The sequence below is a fragment of the Oncorhynchus tshawytscha genome, linkage group LG07 (assembly GCF_018296145.1).
Source record: "Oncorhynchus tshawytscha isolate Ot180627B linkage group LG07, Otsh_v2.0, whole genome shotgun sequence".
Classification (NCBI taxonomy): Eukaryota; Metazoa; Chordata; class Actinopteri; order Salmoniformes; family Salmonidae; genus Oncorhynchus; species Oncorhynchus tshawytscha.
The window spans coordinates 74,900,922-74,912,942 of NC_056435.1; positions in this window are offsets into that span (position 1 = coordinate 74,900,922).

The following is a 12,021-nucleotide window of genomic DNA, read 5'->3' on the forward strand; positions in this document are numbered from 1 at the left end:
GCTGTCTCAGTAGCCAAACCCTTCATAGGCAGTCTTGACTACTTCGCGATTGCATTAAGCAGACAAAAAAAAGCCTTAATTGAGAGGAGGGGTGCTTGGTTTTAATAAAATAACACGAAATGGGGAAAAAACATGAGTTTTTTATGTTTCTAAATACAATGTATACAGGAAACAAAAGCACATCAGGCTACTCATCAGCTGCTACAGGCCTGTATGTCTCAGATCGCCAGGCTCCCCGGCCTCCGCCGGCTTGTCAGGCTCCCCCGCCTCAGCCGGTCTGTCAGGTTCCGGTGTCCCAGCCGGCAACAGGATCCCGAGCATCAGCAGAGGTGATCGGTCCGCTCCTGATCCTCGGGATCGTCATTTTGATCGCCGTCCTGCGGCTGGAGCTGTGCGTTGGAGAGGGGTACTATCACGTGTCTCCCTCCTTGGCCTCTAGGTCACCAGGCTGCTCGTTATGGCGCACACCTGTCACCGTCGTTACGCGCACCTGCACGTCCTCATACTCACCTGGACTCCATCACTTCCCTGATTACCTTCCCTATGTATGTCACTCCATTTGGTTCCTTCCCCAGGCATTATTGTTTCTCTTTCTATTTCATGTCTGTGCGTTGTTCGTGTTTCTAGTTTTATGTTTGGTTTATTGATTAAATCACTCCCTGATCTTGCTTCCCGACTCTCAGCGCACATCGTTGAAATATTCCAGAAGTAGATATTGTGGCAAACCTCTTCAAGGTTATGAGCGTTTGTCACAAATTAAGTGGGAAACTGTCACCAAATCACCCCAGAATGAGAGTTCTTTCGAACAGGAACAGGACCTGTGTGTTTGTTTCTCCGTCCTGGTCCACCCAGGCTGTAGGCAAGGTCAAGGATAGCAGGGTTCGGTACACAAATCGGGTTCTCGGTAGGTCCAGGTCCAAACGCCAACAGGTAAGTCCAAAACATGCCAGCTATAACACAGTAAATCCAGCCGATATATATCGCCTATCTCTCTATGGTTCATAGATCCTTCCAGCCCCCTCTCTCTCTTCCTGGTTTTTCTTGAACCTTTATCTGTGGGTAGGCTCCACCTTCTGAGGGTTCCCCTTGCTTCTGGGACCTGTAGTTTTGGCAGTCGGCCATTTTGTGATCTGTAGTTCTGATCGGGGTGGCCATTTTAGTGATAGGGCAGAGCCCGTTTATTAGTTCTGCTCTCACATATCTGCCATTTATCACTCGACCCCCTTCTTTGCCACAAAATATCCGATTGTTTTTGTGTGCCCCTTTCAACTTAAATATGTATAGACCGTTCTAATTGATGCTTGTCTTACGTCTATCAATACGGGTGTGGTACACTTCCTGTGAAATAACCTGACAAAGATCCTAGCAGGATAGAAACGTTGTGTGTTTACTCATTTTTTTTATTTTATTTTATTTCACCTTTATTTAACCAGGTAGGCTAGTTGATATATACATATACAGTGTGTGCAAATGAGGTAGGATACCGGAGGTAAGGCAATAAATAGGCCATAGTGGCGAAATTATTACAATATAGAGAGATAGATGTGCAGATGTGCAGAAGATGAGTGTACAAATAGAGATACTGGAGTGCAAAGGAGCAAAATAATTAACAATATGGGGATGAGGTAGTTGGATGGGCTATTTACAGATTGGCTGTGTACAGGTGCAGTGATCTGTGAGCTGCTCTGACAGCTGGTGCTTAAAGTTAGTGAGGGAGATATGGGTCTCCAGCTTCAGTGATTTTTGCATTTCGTTCCAGTTATTGGCAGCAGAGAACTGGAAGGAAAGGCGGTCGAAAGAGGAATTGGCTTTGGTTTGACCAGTGAGATATACCTGCTGGAGCGCATGCTACGGGTGGGTGCTGCTACGGTGACCAGTGAGATATACCTGCTGGAGCGCGTGCTGTGGGTGGGTGCTGCTACGGTGACCAGTGAGATATACCTGCTGGAGCGCGTGCTGCTCCGGTGACCAGTGAGATATACCTGCTGGAGCGTGTGCTGCTACGGTGACCAGTGAGATATACCTGCTGGAGCGTGTGCTGCTACGGTGACCAGTGAGATATACCTGCTGGAGCGCGTGCTGCGGGTGGGTGCTGCTACGGTGACCAGTGAGATATACCTGCTGGAGCGTGTGCTGCTACGGTGACCAGTGAGATATACCTGCTGGAGCGTGTGCTGCTACAGTGACCAGTGAGATATACCTGCTGGAGCGCGTGCTGCGGGTGGGTGCTGCTACGGTGACCAGTGAGATATACCTGTTGGAGCGCGTGCTGCGGGTGGGTGCTGCTACGGTGACCAGTGAGCTGAGATAATAAGGGTACGTGGTGGAGATTATGACTGTGTGGGCTCTATATCTTCTACACTGTTGGAGCTTGTAGCAAGCATTTTCGCTGCACCTGCTATAACACTTGCACATCTGTGTACGTGTACAATTAACTTTGATTTGACCTCCGATAGTCCCATGATCTACATCCCACACACAAAGAGACAGAGGGAAGGCAAGACAGAGAGAGAGAGAAAGAGAGGCGGAAAGAGCTAAAGATGGAGAAAGACAGGAGAAAAGTGGACCCAGAAAAGAGAGGAGGGAGAGAGAAAGGCAAAGAAGGACACGCCACAGGAGAGCAGACAGTCAAGGGGAGAAATGGACTGCAATTACAGCTGACTTCACAGGTCTGCTGGAATAGGAGGTAGTTTGAGAATCAGGCTGACCTGAGTTGGAGGACACAACCACACACACACGCACGCACGCACGCACGCACACACACACACACACACACACACACACACACACACACACACACACACACACACACACACACACACACACACACACACACACACACACACACACACACACAGCTCTCTTCTTTCAATGCCTCTCACCATTTTGTAATGCCAGTCAGTGAAGAAAGAAGAGAAGGGTGGATTCTCTACTGTCCGTGTTCCATCTCTCTATTCTTCTATTATACATACCTACATTGACTAAAGATCGGCCAGGAAAAGTTACTGAGCGAGGAAACATTAGTGAGGATTTTGTGTTCTCTTCCTGATGGAGACATCATATAATAAGAGATAGAGAGAAGACTGTTGTAGACAGAGAGAGAGAGAGAGAGAGAGAGGGCTGTTGTAGACAGAGAGAGAGAGGGCTGTTGTAGACACAGAGAGAGAGGGCTGTTGTAGACAGAGAGAGAGAGGGCTGTTGTAGACACAGAGAGAGAGGGCTGTTGTAGACAGAGAGAGAGAGGGCTGTTGTAGACAGAGAGAGAGAGAGGGCTGTTGTAGACACAGAGAGAGAGGGCTGTTGTAGACACAGAGAGAGAGGGCTGTTGTAGACAGAGAGAGAGAGAGAGGGCTGTTGTAGACAGAGAGAGAGAGAGGGCTGTTGTAGACACAGAGAGAGAGGGCTGTTGTAGACAGAGAGAGAGAGAGAGAGGGCTGTTGTAGACAGAGAGAGAGAGAGGGCTGTTGAAGAGAGAGAGAGAGAGGGCTGTTGTAGACAGAGAGAGAGAGGGCTGTTGTAGACACAGAGAGAGAGAGAGGGCTGTTGTAGACACAGAGAGAGAGGGCTGTTGTAGACACAGAGAGAGAGGGCTGTTGTAGACAGAGAGAGAGAGAGAGAGAGGGCTGTTGTAGACAGAGAGAGAGAGAGGGCTGTTGAAGACAGAGAGAGAGAGAGGGCTGTTGTAGACAGAGAGAGAGGGCTGTTGTAGACACAGAGAGAGAGGGCTGTTGTAGACAGAGAGAGAGGGCTGTTGTAGACACAGAGAGAGAGGGCTGTTGTAGACAGAGAGAGAGAGGGCTGTTGTAGACACAGAGAGAGAGGGCTGTTGCAGACAGAGAGATGGCTGTTGTAGACACAGAGAGAGAGAGGGCTGTTGTAGACAGAGAGAGAGAGGGCTGTTGAGACAGAGAGAGAGAGGGCTGTTGTAGACACAGAGAGAGGGCTGTTGTAGACAGAGAGAGAGAGAGGGCTGTTGTAGACAGAGAGAGAGAGGGCTGTTGTAGACAGAGAGAGAGAGGGCTGTTGTAGACAGAGAGAGAGAGGGCTGTTGTAGACAGAGAGAGAGAGAGGGCTGTTGTAGACAGAGAGAGAGAGAGGGCTGTTGTAGACACAGAGAGAGAGAGGGCTGTTGTAGACAGAGAGAGAGAGAGAGAGAGAGGGCTGTTGTAGACACAGAGAGAGAGAGAGGGCTGTTGTAGACAGAGAGAGAGAGGACTGTTGTAGACAGAGAGAGAGAGAGGGCTGTTGTAGACAGAGAGAGAGAGGGCTGTTGTAGACAGAGAGAGAGAGAGGGCTGTTGTAGACAGAGAGAGAGAGAGGGCTGTTGTAGACAGAGAGAGAGAGGACTGTTGTAGACACAGAGAGAGAGGACTGTTGTAGACAGAGAGAGAGAGAGAGGGCTGTTGTAGACAGAGAGAGAGAGAGAGGACTGTTGTAGACAGAGAGAGAGAGAGAGAGGGCTGTTGTAGACACAGAGAGAGAGAGGGCTGTTGTAGACAGAGAGAGAGAGAGGCTGTTGTAGACAGAGAGAGAGAGAGGCTGTTGTAGACAGAGAGAGAGAGAGAGTAGACAGAGAGAGAGAGAGAGGAGGGCTGTTGTAGACACAGAGAGAGAGAGAGGGCTGTTGTAGACAGAGAGAGAGAGGGCTGTTGTAGACAGAGAGAGAGAGAGAGGGCTGTTGTAGACAGAGAGAGAGAGAGGGCTGTTGTAGACAGAGAGAGAGGGCTGTTGTAGACAGAGAGAGAGAGGGCTGTTGTAGACAGAGAGAGAGAGGGCTGTTGTAGACAGAGAGAGAGAGAGGGCTGTTGTAGACAGGGCTGTTGTAGACAGAGAGAGAGAGGGCTGTTGTAGACACAGAGAGAGAGAGGGCTGTTGTAGACACAGAGAGAGAGAGGGCTGTTGTAGACACAGAGAGAGAGAGGCTGTTGTAGACACAGAGAGAGAGGGCTGGGCTGTTGTAGACACAGAGAGAGAGAGAGAGGGCTGTTGTAGACACAGAGAGAGAGAGAGAGAGGGCTGTTGTAGACACAGAGAGAGAGGGCTGTTGTAGACAGAGAGAGAGAGAGAGGGCTGTTGTAGACACAGAGAGAGAGGGCTGTTGTAGACAGAGAGAGAGAGGGCTGTTGTAGACACAGAGAGAGAGGGCTGTTGTAGACACAGAGAGAGAGGGCTGTTGTAGACAGAGAGAGAGAGGGCTGTTGTAGACACAGAGAGAGAGAGAGAGGGCTGTTGTAGACAGAGAGAGAGAGAGAGAGGGCTGTTGTAGACAGAGAGAGAGAGGGCTGTTGTAGACACAGAGAGAGAGAGGGCTGTTGTAGACAGAGAGAGAGAGGGCTGTTGTAGACACAGAGAGAGAGAGGGCTGTTGTAGACACAGAGAGAGAGGGCTGTTGTAGACACAGACAGAGAGAGAGAGAGAGAGAGAGGGCTGTTGTAGAGACAGAGAGAGAGAGGGCTGTTGTAGACACAGAGAGAGAGGGCTGTTGTAGACACAGAGAGAGAGGGCTGTTGTAGACAGAGAGAGAGAGGGCTGTTGTAGACACAGAGAGAGAGGGCTGTTGTAGACACAGAGAGAGAGAGAGACACAGAGAGAGAGGGCTGTTGTAGACACAGAGAGAGAGCTGTTGTAGACACAGAGGCTGTTGTAGACAGAGAGAGAGAGAGGGCTGTTGTAGACACAGAGAGAGAGGGCTGTTGTAGACACAGAGAGAGAGGGCTGTTGTAGACACAGAGAGAGAGGGCTGTTGTAGACAGAGAGAGAGGGCTGTTGTAGACACAGAGAGAGAGTAGACACAGAGAGAGAGGGCTGTTGTAGACAGAGAGAGAGGGCTGTTGTAGACAGAGAGAGAGAGAGAGAGAGAGGACTGTTGTAGACAGAGAGGGCTGTTGTAGACACAGAGAGAGAGGGCTGTTGTAGACAGAGAGAGAGAGAGAGAGCTGTTGTAGACAGAGAGAGAGGACTGTTGTAGACACAGAGAGAGAGAGGACAGAGAGAGAGACCGTTGTAGACAGAGAGAGAGAGGGCTGTTGTAGACACAGAGAGAGAGGACTGTTGTAGACAGAGAGAGAGAGAAGACTGTTGTAGACAGAGAGAGAGAGAGAGAGGGCCGTTGTAGACAGAGAGAGAGAGAAGACTGTTGTAGACACAGAGAGAGAGGGCTGTTGTAGACACAGAGAGAGAGAGGGCTGTTGTAGACACAGAGAGAGAGAGGGCTGTTGTAGACAGAGAGAGAGAGGGCTGTTGTAGACACAGAGAGAGGGCTGTTGTAGACAGAGAGAGAGGGCAGAGAGAGAGGGCTGTTGTAGACACAGAGAGAGACAGAGAGGACTGTTGTAGACAGAGAGAGAGAGAGAGGACTGTTGTAGACAGAGAGAGAGGGCTGTTGTAGACAGAGAGAGAGAGAGGACTGTTGTAGACAGAGAGAGAGGACTGTTGTAGACAGAGAGAGAGAGAGGACTGTTGTAGACAGAGAGAGAGAGGGCTGTTGTAGACAGAGAGAGAGGACTGTTGTAGACAGAGAGAGAGAGGACTGTTGTAGACAGAGAGAGAGAGGACTGTTGTAGACAGAGAGAGAGAGAGAGGACTGTTGTAGACAGAGAGAGAGAGAGAGGGCTGTTGTAGACACAGAGAGAGAGAGGGCTGTTGTAGATACAGAGAGAGAGAGAGGGCTGTTGTAGACAGAGAGAGAGAGAGGGCTGTTGTAGACAGAGAGAGAGAGAGAGGGCTGTTGTAGACACAGAGAGAGAGAGGGCTGTTGTAGACAGAGAGAGAGAGGGCTGTTGTAGACAGAGAGAGAGAGGGCTGTTGTAGACAGAGAGAGAGAGAGAGGGCTGTTGTAGACAGAGAGAGAGGGCTGTTGTAGACACAGAGAGAGGGCTGTTGTAGACAGAGAGAGAGGACTGTTGTAGACAGAGAGAGAGAGAGGGCTGTTGTAGACACAGAGAGAGAGAGGGCTGTTGTAGACAGAGAGAGAGAGAGGGCTGTTGTAGACAGAGAGAGAGAGAGAGGGCTGTTGTTGTAGACAGAGAGAGAGAGTAGACAGAGAGAGAGAGAGACTGTTGTAGACACAGAGAGAGAGGGCTGTTTGCTGTTGTAGAGACAGAGAGAGAGAGGGCTGTTGTAGACAGAGAGAGAGAGAGGGCTGTTGTAGACACAGAGAGAGAGGGCTGTTGTAGACAGAGAGAGAGAGAGGCTGTTGTAGACACAGAGAGAGAGAGAGGACTGTTGTAGACAGAGAGAGAGAGAGAGGGCTGTTGTAGACAGAGAGAGAGAGAGGCTGTTGTAGACAGAGAGAGAGAGAGAGAGAGAGAGAGAGAGAGGGCTGTTGTAGACACAGAGGAGGGCTGTTGTAGACAGGCTGTTGTAGACAGAGAGAGAGAGAGAGTAGCTGTTGTAGACAGAGAGAGAGAGGGCTGTTGTAGACACAGAGAGAGAGAGGGCTGTTGTAGGACTGTTGACAGAGAGACAGAGAGAGAGAGGGCTGTTGTAGACAGAGAGAGAGAGGGCTGTTGTAGACACAGAGAGACAGAGAGAGAGAGAGAGGCTGTTGTAGACAGAGAGAGAGAGGGCTGTTGTAGACAGAGAGAGAGGACTGTTGTAGACACAGAGAGAGAGAGAGGACTGTTGTAGACAGAGAGAGAGAGAGGGCTGTTGTAGACAGAGAGAGAGAGAGAGGACTGTTGTAGACAGAGAGACTGTAGACAGAGAGAGAGAGAGAGAGAGAGGGCTGTTGTAGACACAGAGAGAGAGAGGGCTGTTGTAGACAGAGAGAGAGAGAAGACTGTTGTAGACACAGAGAGAGAGAGGAGACAGAGAGAGAGACAGAGAGAGAGAGAGGACTGTTGTAGACAGAGAGAGACAGAGAGAGAGAGGCTGTTGAGACAGAGAGAGAGAGAGAGGGCTGTTGTAGACACAGAGAGAGAGAGGGCTGTTGTAGACACAGAGAGAGAGAGGGCTGTTGTTAGACAGAGACAGAGAGAGAGAGGGCTGTTGTAGACAGAGAGAGAGACAGAGAGAGGGCTGTTGTAGACAGAGAGAGAGAGAGGGCTGTTGTAGACACAGAGAGAGAGAGGGCTGTTGTAGACAGAGAGAGAGAGGGCTGTTGTAGACAGAGAGAGAGAGAGAGAGGGCTGTTGTAGACAGAGAGAGAGAGAGAGAGGGCTGTTGTAGACACAGAGGAGAGAGAGAGAGAGCTGTTGTAGACACAGAGAGAGAGGGCTGTTGTAGACACAGAGAGAGAGAGGCTGTTGTAGACAGAGAGAGAGAGAGAGGGCTGTTGTAGACACAGAGAGAGAGAGATCTGTTGTAGAGAGAGAGAGAGAGGGCTGTTGTAGACAGAGAGAGAGAGGCTGTTGAGACAGAGAGGAGCTGTTGTAGACACAGAGAGAGAGAGGGCTGTTGTAGACAGAGGGCTGTTGTAGAGAGAGAGGGCTGTTTAGTAGACACAGAGAGAGAGGGCTGTTGTAGACAGAGAGAGAGAGAGGGCTGTTGTAGACACAGAGAGAGAGGGCTGTTGTAGACACAGAGAGAGAGAGAGGGCTGTTGTAGACAGAGAGAGAGAGTAGAGAGAGAGAGAGAGAGGGCTGTTGTAGACAGAGAGAGAGAGGGCTGTTGTAGACACAGAGAGAGAGGGCTGTTGTAGACACAGAGAGAGAGAGGGCTGTTGTAGACACAGAGAGAGAGAGTAGACACAGAGAGAGAGGGCTGTTGTAGACACAGAGAGAGAGAGAGGGCTGTTGTAGACACAGAGAGAGAGAGAGAGGGCTGTTGTAGACAGAGAGAGAGAGGGCTGTAGACTGTTGTAGACACAGAGAGAGAGGGCTGTTGTAGACACAGAGAGAGAGGGCTGTTGTAGACAGAGAGAGAGAGAGGGCTGTTGTAGACAGAGAGAGAGACAGACAGAGAGAGAGAGGGCTGTTGTAGACAGAGAGAGAGAGAGGCTGTTGTAGACAGAGAGAGAGAGAGGGCTGTTGTAGACAGAGAGAGAGGCTGTTGAGAGGGCTGTTGTAGACAGAGAGAGAGGGCTGTTGTAGACAGAGAGAGAGGCTGTTGTAGACAGAGAGAGAGGGCTGTTGTAGACACAGAGAGAGAGAGGGCTGTTGTAGACACAGAGAGAGAGGGCTGTTGTAGACAGAGAGAGAGAGGGCTGTTGTAGACACAGAGAGAGAGAGAGGACTGTTGTAGACAGAGAGAGAGAGAGGGCTGTTGTAGACACAGAGAGAGAGGGCTGTTGTAGACAGAGAGAGAGAGAGGGCCGCTTGTAGACAGAGAGAGAGAGAGGACTGTTGTAGACACAGAGAGAGAGAGGGCGTTGTAGACAGAGAGAGAGAGGGCTGTTGTAGACACAGAGAGAGAGGACTGTTGTAGACAGAGAGAGAGAGAAGACTGTTGTAGACAGAGAGAGAGAGAGAGAGAGGGCTGTTGTAGACAGAGAGAGAGAAGACTGTTGTAGAGAGAGAGAGAGAGAGAGAGGGCTGTTGTAGACACAGAGAGAGAGGGCTGTTGTAGACAGAGAGAGAGGGCAGACAGAGAGAGGGCTGTTGTAGACAGAGAGAGAGAGGGCTGTTGTAGACACAGAGAGAGAGGGCTGTTGTAGACAGACACAGAGAGAGAGGGCTGTTGTAGACAGAGAGAGAGAGAGGGCTGTTGTAGACAGAGAGAGAGAGAGAGAGAGGGCTGTTGTAGACAGAGAGAGAGAGAGAGAGAGGCTGTTGTAGACACAGAGACAGAGACTGAGAGAGAGGACTGTTGTAGACAGAGAGAGAGAGGACTGTTGACAGAGAGAGAGAGAGGGCTGTTGAGACAGAGAGAGAGAGAGAGAGAGGACTGTTGTAGACAGAGAGAGAGAGAGAGAGAGGGCTGTTGTAGACAGAGTTGAGAGAGAGAGGGCTGTTGTAGACAGAGAGAGAGAGGACTGTTGTAGACAGAGAGAGAGAGAGAGGACTGTTGTAGACAGAGAGAGAGAGACAGAGAGAGAGAGAGAGAGAGAGAGAGAGAGAGGGCTGTTGTAGACACAGAGAGAGAGGGCTGTTGTAGACAGAGAGAGAGAGAGGGCTGTTGTAGACAGAGAGAGAGAGAGAGGAGGGCTGTTGTAGACAGAGAGAGAGAGAGGGCTGTTGTAGACACAGACACAGAGAGAGAGGGCTGTTGTAGACAGAGAGAGAGAGAGAGGCTGTTGTAGACAGAGAGAGAGAGAGGGCTGTTGTAGACACAGAGAGAGAGAGGGCTGTTGTAGACAGAGAGAGAGAGAGGGCTGTTGTAGACAGAGAGAGAGAGAGAGGGCTGTTGTAGACAGAGAGAGAGAGGCTGTTGTAGACAGAGAGAGAGAGAGGCTGTTGTAGACACACAGAGAGAGAGAGAGGGCTGTTGTAGACACAGAGAGAGAGAGAGAGAGAGAGGGCTGTTGTAGACAGAGAGAGAGAGAGGGCTGTTGTAGACAGAGAGAGAGAGGGCTGTTGTAGACAGAGAGAGAGAGAGGGGCTGTTGTAGAGAGAGAGAGAGGGCTGTTGTAGACAGAGAGAGAGAGAGAGAGAGGCTGTTGTAGACAGAGAGAGAGAGGGCTGTTGTAGACAGAGAGAGAGAGAGAGGGCTGTTGTAGACACAGAGAGGGCTGTTAGACAGAGAGAGAGAGGGCTGTTGTAGACAGAGAGAGAGGGCTGTTGTAGACACAGAGAGAGGGCTGTTGTAGACAGAGAGAGAGAGAGAGGGCTGTAGACAGAGAGAGAGAGGACTGTAGACACAGAGAGAGAGGGCTGTTGTAGACAGAGAGAGAGACTGTTGAGAGAGAGAGGGCTGTTGTAGACAGAGAGAGAGAGAGGGCTGTTGTAGACAGAGAGAGAGGGCTGTTGTAGACAGAGAGAGAGAGGGCTGTTGTAGACACAGAGAGAGAGAGGCTGTTGTAGACACAGAGAGAGAGGGCTGTTGTAGACACAGAGAGAGAGGGCTGTTGTAGACACAGAGAGAGAGAGGGCTGTTGTAGACAGAGAGAGAGAGAGAGGGCTGTTGTAGACACAGAGAGAGAGAGAGAGAGAGAGAGAGAGGGCTGTTGTAGACAGAGAGAGAGGGCTGTTGTAGACACAGAGAGAGAGAGGGCTGTTGTAGACAGAGAGAGAGAGAGAGAGGGCTGTTGTAGACAGAGAGAGAGAGAGGGCTGTTGTAGACACACAGAGAGAGAGAGGGCTGTTGTAGACAGAGAGAGAGAGAGGGCTGTTGAGAGACACAGAGAGAGAGAGGGCTGTTGTAGACACAGAGAGAGAGAGGGCTGTTGTAGACACAGAGAGAGAGGGCTGTTGTAGACAGAGAGAGAGAGGGCTGTTGTAGACACAGAGAGAGAGGGCTGTTGTAGACACAGAGAGAGAGGGCTGTTGTAGACAGAGAGAGAGGGCTGTTGTAGACACAGAGAGAGAGAGCTGTTGTAGACACAGAGACAGAGAGAGGGCTGTTGTAGACAGAGAGAGAGAGACACAGAGGACTGTTGTAGACACAGAGAGAGAGAGAGGACTGTTGTAGACAGAGAGAGAGGGCTGTTGTAGACAGAGAGAGAGGGCTGTTGTAGACACAGAGAGAGAGAGAGGGCCGTTGTAGACACAGAGAGAGAGAGAGGACTGTTGTAGACACAGAGAGAGAGAGGGACCTGTTGTAGACAGAGAGAGAGAGACTGTTGTAGACACAGAGAGAGAGGGCTGTTGTAGACACAGACAGAGAGAGAGACTGTTGTAGACAGAGAGAGAGAGAAGACTGTTGTAGACAGAGAGGGCTGTTGAGAGAGAGAGAGAGGCTGTTGTAGACGTTGTAGACAGACAGAGAGAGAAGACTGTTGTAGACACAGAGAGAGAGGAAGACTGTTGTAGACAGAGAGAGAGAGACACAGAGAGAGAGAGGGCTGTTGTAGACACAGAGAGAGAGGGCTGTTGTAGACAGAGAGAGAGAGGGCTGTTGTAGACACAGAGAGAGAGGGCTGTTGTAGACAGAGAGAGAGAGGGCTGTTGTAGACAGAGAGAGACACAGAGAGAGAGGGCTGTT